General features: G+C 39.6%; 1 protein-coding gene across 6 annotated transcripts in view; it reads right to left on the bottom strand.

The window, feature by feature from the left end:
- LOC132384860 (thyroid hormone receptor alpha) overlaps nucleotides 1-11,524 on the bottom strand; it is a 459,686-nt gene that overhangs the window by 348,046 nt on the left and 100,116 nt on the right. The window lies entirely within an intron of this gene.

Here is an 11,524-nt window from a genome sequence, read left to right as displayed (position 1 = left end):
ATTCATTGAACGTAAGAAATAGTAGCAGTAGGCCATCCAGCCCATTGAGCCTGCCCTGCCATTCAATAAGATCATGGCTGATCTGTCTGTAAACTCAGCTCCATCTACCTGTCTTTTCCCCATAACCCTTAATTCTCTTACTATGTAAAAATCTATCTAACTGTATCTTAAATATATTCAGTGAAGAAGCCTCAACTGCTTCCCTGGGCAGAGAATTCCACAGATTCACCACCCTCTTGGAAAAACAGCTTCTCCTCATCTCTGTCCTAAATCTTCTCCCCTGAATCTTGAGGCAATTGGCTCATTTATCCATCTTGTTTGAAACAAACAGCTATCTCTTGGTAATAGAAGAATTCCACATCATTGTAAATATTTAAATATTTATATTTGTAGTGACAGATTTCAAATCACTTTGGTCACTTGACCTTGATTCTTACCAATTCGGCTTTGATGAGGACTCGCTCCTGGTGAAAGTGATATGAAAGTTAACTGTATACCGACTGCCAGGACTTCCTGGCACGAAAAGGAGACCAGAACTAAAATGAGCAACTCCTGCAAGAATCCTCCTGCCAACAAGTGTTGATAGAGGAGGCGTTAGAAACCATTCACAAACCGCTCCACGTGCCAATATCACTATTTACTCTCACTGTAAATATACATACAAAATATTCTGACAGGCACTGAGTTTCTTTGCTTTGACAGTAATGTGAAAAGATGTCAGAATGAATTTTTCAGTGACTCATAACAGTCCTTAATCTAAATAGAGTGTTTGTTCTACTACTGCTTGCATATCATTTCAGTACATTGAACATACAGTAGCTCGTAAGCATTCTTAAGTTTCAAGAACATTTTGTTCAACTCAAAGGTGGATGGAAACTGAGTCATAAACCGTTGGTGCTCTTTGCAGCATTAACAGCCCAGATTTGCAAACAACAAATTACTTCAGCATCTTTACATTGCAGGCCCCCAAGAATGTGGTTTACACAGACATTGGCTCAAAGTTGTATTCAACGATTTCAGCAGTTCCAGCCTTTATATTGGACCTTTCCAGTATTCAGATTTTTGCTCTCTTTTCTACTGATAAAAATGTTTCAAGTTCTTTTTGCTCCTATTTATAGACCTATGCTTGTTATTCACTGATGTCTTTGCCACTCTCACTTGGCTCCATGATCCATTTTGTCAGTTAATTTGTCCAGGCCTCTGTCGTAGCACAGAGCTTCCTATTTCGTATTAGATGTAACTTCATAACTCTGATGCCAGTTCATTGACCTGAAAGGTCAACTCTGTGCCTCTCTCCGCAGCGGCTACCTAACCTGCAGAGTATCTCTATAGCTTACTGTTATAGTTCAATGTCCACCTCAGCACTCCGCTTGTACACTTGGATAAATATAAGGCAAAAAAATTAAGCCTTTAGTTTTGCACAATGAAAATATTAAAGTTGTAGAACGTAGACAGAGAGAAAGTCCTGAGGAATATTGAGGAACAAGTCTAAGAATTCCTAAAGGTGGCGGTACAGATGATAAAGTGGTGAAGAAGACAAACAGGATACTTGTTTTTGGAGATGAGGGGTGAACTTATAGAGGTTTAAGAACTATTAGTTCCTTAGTACTGTAAGTAGGACATTTTACCTCACAATCTTCCTTATTGTGATCTTGTACCTTTTGTCCACCTGCACTGCACTTTCTCTGTAGCTGCTACACTTTATTTCTTTGCGCTGTCTAATGATCTGATCCGTATGAACAGTGTGCAAGCCAAGCTTTTCCCTGTACTTCAGCACATGTAACAATAGTAAACCAATTCCAATTTATAGAATTGTGAGATGGATATGTAAGGTGAGTTGTTACTGTCCTTTTTCCAGAGGAGGAAATTCTAAAACAGAAGGGCATAGTTTTAAGATGAGAAGGGTAAAAGAGGCAAGTTATCTCACAGAGTAGTCGGTATATGGAACAAGCTGCCTGAGGAGGTGGCAAGTACAGTTACAAAACTTAAAAGGCACTTGGACAGGTACATGAATAGGAAAGGTTTAGAGGGATATGGGTCAAATGGAGGAAAATGGGACTAGTTCAGGAAGGCATCTTAGATGGCATGGATGAGTTGGACTGAAGGGCCTATTCCGATCCTGTAGAGCTCTATGACTCTAATTTTATAAAGCACTGGATAAAGTGTTGTGTACAGTCTCGTAGCCACACAATCAGAAGGACTTGATTACACTAGAGAATTTGGCAGGCTGTTGCTCGGGGTGGAGTATTTCAGTTATCAGGAGAGACTGAGTAGGCTGGGATTGCTTTCCTTCACACAGGGAACACTGGGGGAAGGCTTGATTGATATATTTAAAATTCCAAGGACCTTGCTATCCACCTTTTGCACTATTTTATTATTTATTTTTCTAATTTTCATATCTTGCACGGTACTGCTGTTTGCAAAACAACAGAACTCATGACATCTGTCGGCGAAAATAATGTTCACAAGATCACTAGATCACAAGACAAAGGAGCAGAAGTAGGCCATTTGGCCCATCGAGTCTGCTCCGCCACTCCACCATGAGCTAAACTATTCTCCCATCTAGTTCCAATTTCCTGCTTTTCCCCCATATCCCTTGATACCCTGACTAATTAGATACCTATCAATCTCCTCCTTAAACACCCTCAATGATCGGGCCTCCATTGATTCTGATTTCCAGTGTTAGTGACCCTGACTTCCACAGCTCAGAAATCGCAGTGGTAAATGGCAATGGTAGAAGGTGATCTCTGTGTCCGGGAAGACAGTATAAGAATAGACCTGTGGGTGATCGAGGAAATAACATGGCAGAAGGAAAGCCATTTGTAATAAAATAACTTTCAAAAGGAAGTTTCCAACTATATTTCTACTGTTATTTCAGATTTCCAGCACTGAAGTTTATTTGCTTTTCAATTACACAAAAGTATACAAATAATATCCCAGAAATGAGAGGGAACCGAAAGGCTAGTAAAAGGAGGAATTAAAGAATATTAAAGTAATTAATTGAATTGGAAGTCATATATCCCCAGGCCTGAATCTGCATTCCAGAGTACTTAAAGAGGTATCCATGAAAATAGTTGATGTATTGTTATCATCTTCTACAGTGGCCACTGAGTGTAATAGAAGAAGTGTGATAACAAAGCACTTAAAAATATCAACTGAATCAGACAAAATTGACATGGATTTATGAAGGGCCATCATGCTTAACACACCTGGGAATTTTTTGAAGATGTAACCGGTACATTAGATGAAGGAGAACCAGTTGATGAATGAGATCTATTTGGACTTTTGGGAAGCTTTTGATGAGATAACTCTATAAAGTGAATGCTCCGGGGATTCAGGGTAATGTACCATTATGGAATGAAAACTAGTTCATCAACAGAAAGTGCAGGTGATGTTAGGATTGGAAAGATTACTGACTGTTAAGTAGAATAAGGGGGTTATTCTGCTACTTATGCATTTCATTAGCTTAAATGGAAGGACTTTATATTTGGCAAGCAGTGTTTGGGATGAAATGAGGTCCCTCGGATAATTAGTTAATTAACCAAATAGTTAATTAAGACTAAAGTGCAGTGGGATGTTCATTCCACACAAGGTTGAAAATCTGGATGTTGTATCCAACTGCAGCTATTGCTACCCACATTTTGGAGTTGGAGCCACAGATGGATTCACCACAGATGAGATCATGCGATCACAGCAAACGCTGCGGAGGCGGGAAGAACAAGTGATCACAGAGCAACGCACACAAACCACTGGAGGAACTCTGCAAGTCAGGCCCTTCAATGGAGGAAAATAAACAGTCTACGTTTCAGGCTGAGCTACCTGATTAGCTGAGCTCCTCCAGCACTTTGTTGGAGTACTATGCTCAGTTCTGGTCGCCTCACTACAGGAAGGACATGGAAGCCATAGAAAGGGTGCAGAGGAGATTTACAAGGATGTTTCCTGGATTGGAGAGTATGCCTTATGAGAACAGGTTGAGTGAACTCGGCCTTTTCTCCTTGGAGTGACATAGGATGAGAGGTGACCTGATAGAGGTGTACAAGATGATGAGAGGCATTGATCGTGTGGATAGTCAGAGGCTTTTTCCCAGGGCTGAAATGGTTGCCACAAGAGGACACAGGTTTAAGGTGCTGGGGAGTAGGTACAGAGGAGATGTCAGGGGTAAGTTTTTTACTCAGAGAGTGGTGAGTGCGTGGAATGGGCTGCCGGCAATGGTGATGGAGGTGGATATAACAGGGTCTTTTAAGAGACCCCTGGATAGGTACATGGAGCTTAGTAAAATAGAGGACTATAGGTAAGCCTAGTAATTTCTAAGGTAGGGACGTGTTCGGCACAATTTTCTGGGCCGATGGGCCTGTATTGTGCTGTAGGCTTTCTATGTTTCTGTGTTTCTTCCAGCACCAGCAGAATGTCTTGTGTTTGTGTGTAGAGAAAGGCTGATGTTATGGGAAATCCCTGGAGCTAATCTCCTCATCAACGCAGGAACCATTTGAATCAGCAAAACTACAGAGGGTTAGGAACTCATCTAGCTCCATCATGGCCAGAAGCCTCCCCACCATCAAGGCCATCTTCAAAAGGCAGTGCCTCAAGAAGGTGGTATCCATCATTAAGGGCCCTCACCGTCCGGAACATGCCCTTTTCTCACTGCTACCATCAGGAAGAAGGTACAGAAGCCTGAAGACATACACTCAATGTTTTAGGGACAGCTTCTTCCCCTCTGCCATCAGATTTCTGAATGGTGCACAAATACTACCGCACTTTTTGCACTACTTTTTAAAATATATTTCTTGTTGTAACATAAGTTTTTTTTAAATGTATTGCACTGTACCACTGCCTCAAAACAAAAAAGTTCCCAGCATACATCAGAGTTGATACATGTAATTCTGATTCTGAAGAGATGGCTTCTCAGGGGAGTGCTGAAAGAGCCAAGTTTTTGGTAGTATAGATGACTCAGCTGCCGAAGAGGGGTGGAATAAAGAGTGGTAGGGGATTCCATTATAAGGCGAACATGTTTCTGTGGCTCCAGAGTCATATATTGTCTCCCTATTGCTAGGGTCATGGATGTCACAGAACAGCTGCAGACTATTCTGAAGGAGAAGGAAGTACAGCTTGTTGTCATGGTACATTTCAGTACCAACAACACAGATGGAAAAAAGGGGTAAGGTCTGCGAGGTGGATTTAAAGAGTTAAGTTAAAAAGCAGCAATTCAAAGGTAGTAATCTCTGGCTGAAGAGGTGGCGCCAGAGGGAGAGACTGAGATTCCTGAGACACTGAAAGCATTTCTGGAGAAGGTGGAAACTGTATAAGGAGAATGGCTTGCAGCCAGATAGGTCTGGCACCAATGCCTTAATGGGAGTGTTTGTAGTGCAATTGAGGAGGTTGCAGAGTAGCAGGGGGGCAGGAACCTAAACAGGATGACCAGAGACAGTGTACAACAAGCTCAAAAATGGAAGAAAGTTGAATACAAAGCAGAAGAGAGACAAACAGGGCAAAGCACAAAATGGAAGATGCTTAAAATGGCAAAAGACAAGACTAAAGGCAGATGAACTAACTGAATGAATTGGAGTCAACAGGTATGATCTGATAGCCACTACGGAGATCAAAGCTGGGAAGTTAACATTAAAGGATATTTAAGTTTTGGGGGTGGGGGTTGGAAGAAAAGCCTCTTGAGGTCACATTGTTATTAACAAATAAGTTGGCAGAGATGATCCAGGCTCAGGGATGTTGAGTCCATTGGGTGGAGGTTAAAAGCATCAAGGGAAAGCATAGACACCCAAACATTATTAACACTGCTATTAAAGACAGTGTGTAATAAGAGCAATGCAATATGCTCTTATGGGAGACTTTAATTTTCATTTAGATTGAGTTAATCACAGTGGAAAGTGTAACTACAGATATAAGTTCACAGAGTGCATTCGAAATAATCTCCTAGAACAATATATTATCATATTCACTCGGGTACCTTGGGTTGGTAATGGGCAATAAAGGAGGTTTAATATATGACCTTGGAGTCAAGGATTCCCACAATAGTAGTGATCATGGTATGTTAGAATTTTACATTCTATTTGAGAGGGATAAGACTTAAAAACTGTGTTTAATTTAAGTAAACAGAATTACAATGGAATGACGATTGATTTGGTTAAATTAGATTGGGCCAACTGATTAGGCATGCAATGGCAGACATTTAAGATAGTAATTTATAACCCCAGTAAGGAGGAAAGATTCTAAGGAAAGGATGAAACAACCATGGATTTTAAGGAGCGATGAAGATCAAAGAGAAAACAAATAAGAGTGAAAAGATAGAAGTAGACCCCAAGACTGAGTTCAAATTTGCAAGAAGTATACATAAAAACTTATAATGAAAGAGAAACTAAACTACAAGGGAAAATTCATAAGAAATATGAAAATGGACAATAAATATGTATTTACAAACATTTTAAAAAAAGGTAGATGACCAAGTAAACATTGGTCACTAGGGAACAAGGCTGGGGAAACAGATATGGAGAGAAAAAAGCAGCAACCATCATCAGGGACTCCCACTATCTAGCCATGGTCTCTTCTTGCAGCTACCATCAGAACGGAGGTATTGGAACGGCCTTTCAACCGTCAGGCTCCTGAACCAGTGTGGATAACATCACTCACCTCAAATCTGAACTGATTCCACAACCTATGGACTCACTTTCAAGGGCCCTACAACTCATGTTCTCAGAATTATTTATTCACTTTATTGCTTCTTCTTATTATTATTTGACTTTAGCATTTCCACAGTTTGTCTTCTTTTGCACATTGGCTGTTTGTCAGTCTTTGTTTGAGTTTAGTTTTCATTGATTCTATTGTACTTCTTTGTTCTACTGTGAATGCCTGCAAGAAAATGAATCTCAGGGTAGTATATGATGATATATATGTACTTCAATTTTAAATTTACTTTGAACTTTAAATAATCCTGGGGAGAAATTAAACACCCATGACCATTGCCATAGCCTGGATGACTAGCTCCCTAGGATTCCAAACGAAGAGGCTATTGAGTTGGTGGATGTATAAGTTACAATATGTGAAAAATCCATAAATTCTGGAGAAGAGCCAGAGGACTGGAAGACTGCCAATGTGATGTCCTCATTTAAAAGGGGATAGAAGTAACTACAGACCAATTAGCTTAACATCATTTAGTGTAATGTTATTAGAGTTATAGAGTCACAGATTTGTACAGCACAGAAAGAAGCCCTTCAGCCCATCACATCCATACTGACCTTTTCACCCACCTACACTATTCCCATTTGCCCTCATTAGGTCTGTGTCCTTCTATGCCTTTCCTTTTCAAGTACCTGTCTAACCTGTCTGAGGCTGTTTGATGGGGACATGAATATGCAGGGATGGAGGGATGTGGATCATGTGGAAGCGGAAGGGATTAGTTTAAGATGGCACAAACATCGTGGGCCGAAGGGCCTGTTCTAGTGTTGTACTCTGCGTGTTTGATGTTCTAGGAACCTTGTTTTTAATACCCTTGCCATGGGAAAATGATTCCATCTATCCTGTCCATGTGTCTAATATTTTTTATTCCTCTATCAAGTCACCTTTAATCTTCACTCCAAGGAAAACAAGACCACCCCCTCCAATCACTCCCAAAGGCCAAAGTCCTCCTATCTCGGCAACATCCTGGTCATCTCCTCTGTTCTCTCTCCAATGCAATAATAGTCTTCCTATAGTTTTACTCACAATTGACCTCCCTTAATCGATTGTTCATGAGGTAACAGCAACATATTTGGAAAACCAACATCTAAACAAAGAAAGTCAGATTCTTTTGAAAGGTGGAGCTGATTGACTTTAAATCATCTGTATGGTTGTTTATCAAAGCAACTGGTGGTGACAAATGAAGTAAAACACAGATCAATGTTTGGGCCCCAGCTATTAAAATTACAGTGTTTGTCCCAGCTAATAAAGCCCTTTAAATGAGTTCTGGTATAAGGGATGCAAATGTCATATTTCCTACATTGCGAGTGACACAGAGCAGGAAGTTGTGAAGAAGATGCTAAGAAGCCTCAAGGTGATTTAGACAAATACGTGGCAAATACATTACAAATTAGGTAAATGTGAAGTTATCCACTTTGACAGCAAAGAAGAAATTTAATTAAATAATGATAATTTTGGAAATGTCAATATACAATTGTGTGTTCTTGTATATCAGTCACTGCAAACAAACATGACAGTAGGAAGGCAAATAGTATGCAAAAGGCTTTGATTATGGGATTAATATGATCATGCATTCTGGATTTGGTGAGCCCATACCTTAGTACTGAGTACAAGTTTGATCTCCTTACTAACAAAGGATATATTTGCCCTCAAGGAAGTGCAAGAAGTTCACCAGACTGATTTCTGAGATGGCAGAACTGTCATTTGAGAAAATGTGTTTGACTACATATTATACACTCAGCGGCCACTTTATTAGGTACAGGAGTATATCTAATAAAGTGGCAACAGGAGAGGAACTCGGTGTGGTTTTCTGCTGCTGTAGCCCATCCACTTCAAGGTTTGACATGTGCACTCAGAGATGCTCTTCTGCAACGCCACTGTTGTAACACAGGGTTATTTTAGTTGCTATCACCTTCCTGTCAGCTTGAACCAGTTTGGTTATTCTCCTCTGGCCTTTCTCATTAACAATATGCTTTCACCCACAGACCTGCCACTCACTGGATGTTTTCCATTTTTCGCACCATTCTCTGTAAACTCTCAAGACTGTTGCGCATGAAAATCCCAGGAGATCAACACTATCTTAGATACTCAAACCACCTCATCTGGCACCACGGTCAAAGTCATTTAGATCACATTTTTCCCCATTCTGATGTTTGGTTTGAACAACAACTGAACTTTTTGACCATGTCTGTTTGCTTTTATGCGTTGAGTTGCTGCCGCCTAATTGGCTGATTAGATATTTGCATTAATGAGCAGGTGTTCCAGTGCGCCTAATAAAGTGGCCACTAAGTGTAGATTTACTATGAGAACAAAGATTCAAATCTCTGAACCAAAGAAAATTCATTCGGAGCTTAGGAGGTTGTCTGCTATATGATCTTAAAAAAAATATCTCTCTCTACAAATGCTGCCAGACCTGCTGAGTATTTCTGATTGTCTGCTTTTAATATGATTGTACTATCAGTTGCCCTGGATTCTTCCTCAGCGAGCAGGTAATTGATGTTGCTGAGTTAGATACTGGGTCCATAATTGGAAGAAGCTGAGATCATTTAGTAGAGGGATCAGCTACAACTATGCCAATATCTGAAACAAGGAATGCTCAAGGTTATGTATGTCAGAGATTTAATAAATCTGACAGGAATTCACATATGGGGAATGTATTGTGTTGATAATAACATGAGAAAAATCAAAATAAAAATGTCAATAAGAAGCATAGAAAAGTGTTATAAGAGGCATTTGCAGGAATATCCGAAACCAATACTGAACAGACATTGATGGTTGCAGGCATCATTGCTAACTCCTGCAAGTCTGTTGAGTTTCCAATGATGTCCCTTTTTCCCCTGTAATTCTGCAGACAGAGCAAACTCGATGGGCAGAATGCCCTATTTCTGCTCCTCTGCCTTATATTGTCTGTCCTGATTTTGTAGTGAGCTCTGTGGATTTTCTGCAGTAGATTGCTGGACTGTTTGATCATTAATTAAATCTTCCCAAAGTCACATTTCCTAATTTTGCACAGCAGGGCATCCTGAAATCATTCCTTTTGCGACTGACACCCTTCCCTTATTGTGCCTTCCTCAGTCAGCAGCTGATTATCAGTTAATCATACGAGTGAACAGTAGCATGTTGCTGAAACTCTTCAAAGGATAAATGTTACATTGAGGGTTTAACAAATTTATGTGGGGGCTATTTGAATGCTTCTTTCTTTAAAAAATAACTTTAAAAGTAAGTACTCAGTAAGTTTGGATGCTTTGGTTAGTGCACCAGTTAGTTCAACACCATTACATCTTGAGGTGACAGAGTTCGGAGTTCAATCCCATCACCCTCTGTATGGACTGCCTTCCACAATCCAAAGATGTTCTGGTTAGGTTAACTGGTCACTGTAAATTGTCCTGTGATTTGGGTTAGGATTAAAGCGGGGTTGTCGAAGGTTGCCAGGCATCATGGCTCAAGGGGTGGAAGGGCCTATTCCACACTATATATCTAAATAAAATAAATAAATGAAATTTAAAATATAAGATGCATGCAGATATGTGCAAAGAAAAGAAGGAAAGATACAATTAGTTATGTTGGTAGATAACATTTAACTCACAATTGAAAAATGCTGATAAAAAAAATCAATTTAAAGTGGTTCATAGAGCTTACATTTCGAAACAGAAGCTGTCCAGTTTTTATCCGAATGTTTCTCCACTTTGTAATAAATGCAACTCTGCTGATACCTCTTTAATTCATATGTTTTGGTTTTGCCCTAAAATTGAAAAGTTTTGGCGGGAAGTATTCCATACCCTTTCACAACTTTTTAGGGTCCAAATTGACCAAAATCCCCTTACTGCCTTGTTTGGTATTATTGCAAATGAAGATATAACTTTAAATACTCCTAACCTACAGGTTTTAGTTTTTACCTCTCTTTTAGCAAGGAGAGCAATCTTGCTTAAATGGAAGGAGTCTACCCCTCCTACACATCTTCAATGGCTACGTGATATTATGTCGTATTTAAATTTAGAAAAGATCCGCTGCTCAGTCTTAAATTCGAAACAATCTTTTTACGATATTTGGGGACCTTTCCTAAATTACTTTTCCAATTTATAAAGTTTAACAGTGCACAGATTTTTATGTATATTTCTATCTTCTCTTCTTAAGTGAATATGGTTTTTTTTTCTAATTATCCATTGTCATCCATCAGCTTTTTTCTTTGGTAGTTGGTAGGGGGTTGACTTTTTTTATATATATATAAAATTTCTTTTATGATGTATGACCTATCTTTAAATTTTTGATTACAGAGTGGTTTACCTTTATGTGATATGCTATAACATTTTGATCAATTTTATTACAACATATGAATGTACACAAGTTATGTTGAGATGTATCTATGTGTTGCACTCTGTAAACCTTTTTTTTCTTCTGAATAAAAATATTGTAAAAAGAAAAGAAAAAAAAATCAGGGCACAGCTTTCCTTGGATTAACATTCAGGTAGCTCAATCAAGATTATACCAAGCAGAAACTTTTAGCACTACCCTACCCAATTAGAAACCATAGAACATTACAGCACAGAAACAGGCCTTTTGGCCCTTCTTGGCTGTGCCAAACCATTTTTCTGCCTAGTCCCACTGACCTGCACCTGGACCATGTCTCTCCAAAGCCCTCTCATCCATGTAACTGTCCAAGTTTTTCTTAAATGTCAAAAGTGAGCCCACATTCACCACTTCATCTGGCAGCTCATCCCACACTCCCACTACTCTCTGTGTGAAGAAGCCCCCCCCCCAATGTTCCCTTTAAACTTTTCCCCCTTCACCCTTAACCCATGACCTCTTTTTTTCTCTCCCCTGGCCTCAGTGGAAAAAGCCT

The sequence above is a fragment of the Hypanus sabinus genome, chromosome X1 (assembly GCF_030144855.1).
Source record: "Hypanus sabinus isolate sHypSab1 chromosome X1, sHypSab1.hap1, whole genome shotgun sequence".
NCBI lineage: Eukaryota > Metazoa > Chordata > Chondrichthyes > Myliobatiformes > Dasyatidae > Hypanus > Hypanus sabinus.
Note: the sequence above shows the minus strand (reverse complement) of the source record. Positions and strands in the feature narration are given on the sequence as shown.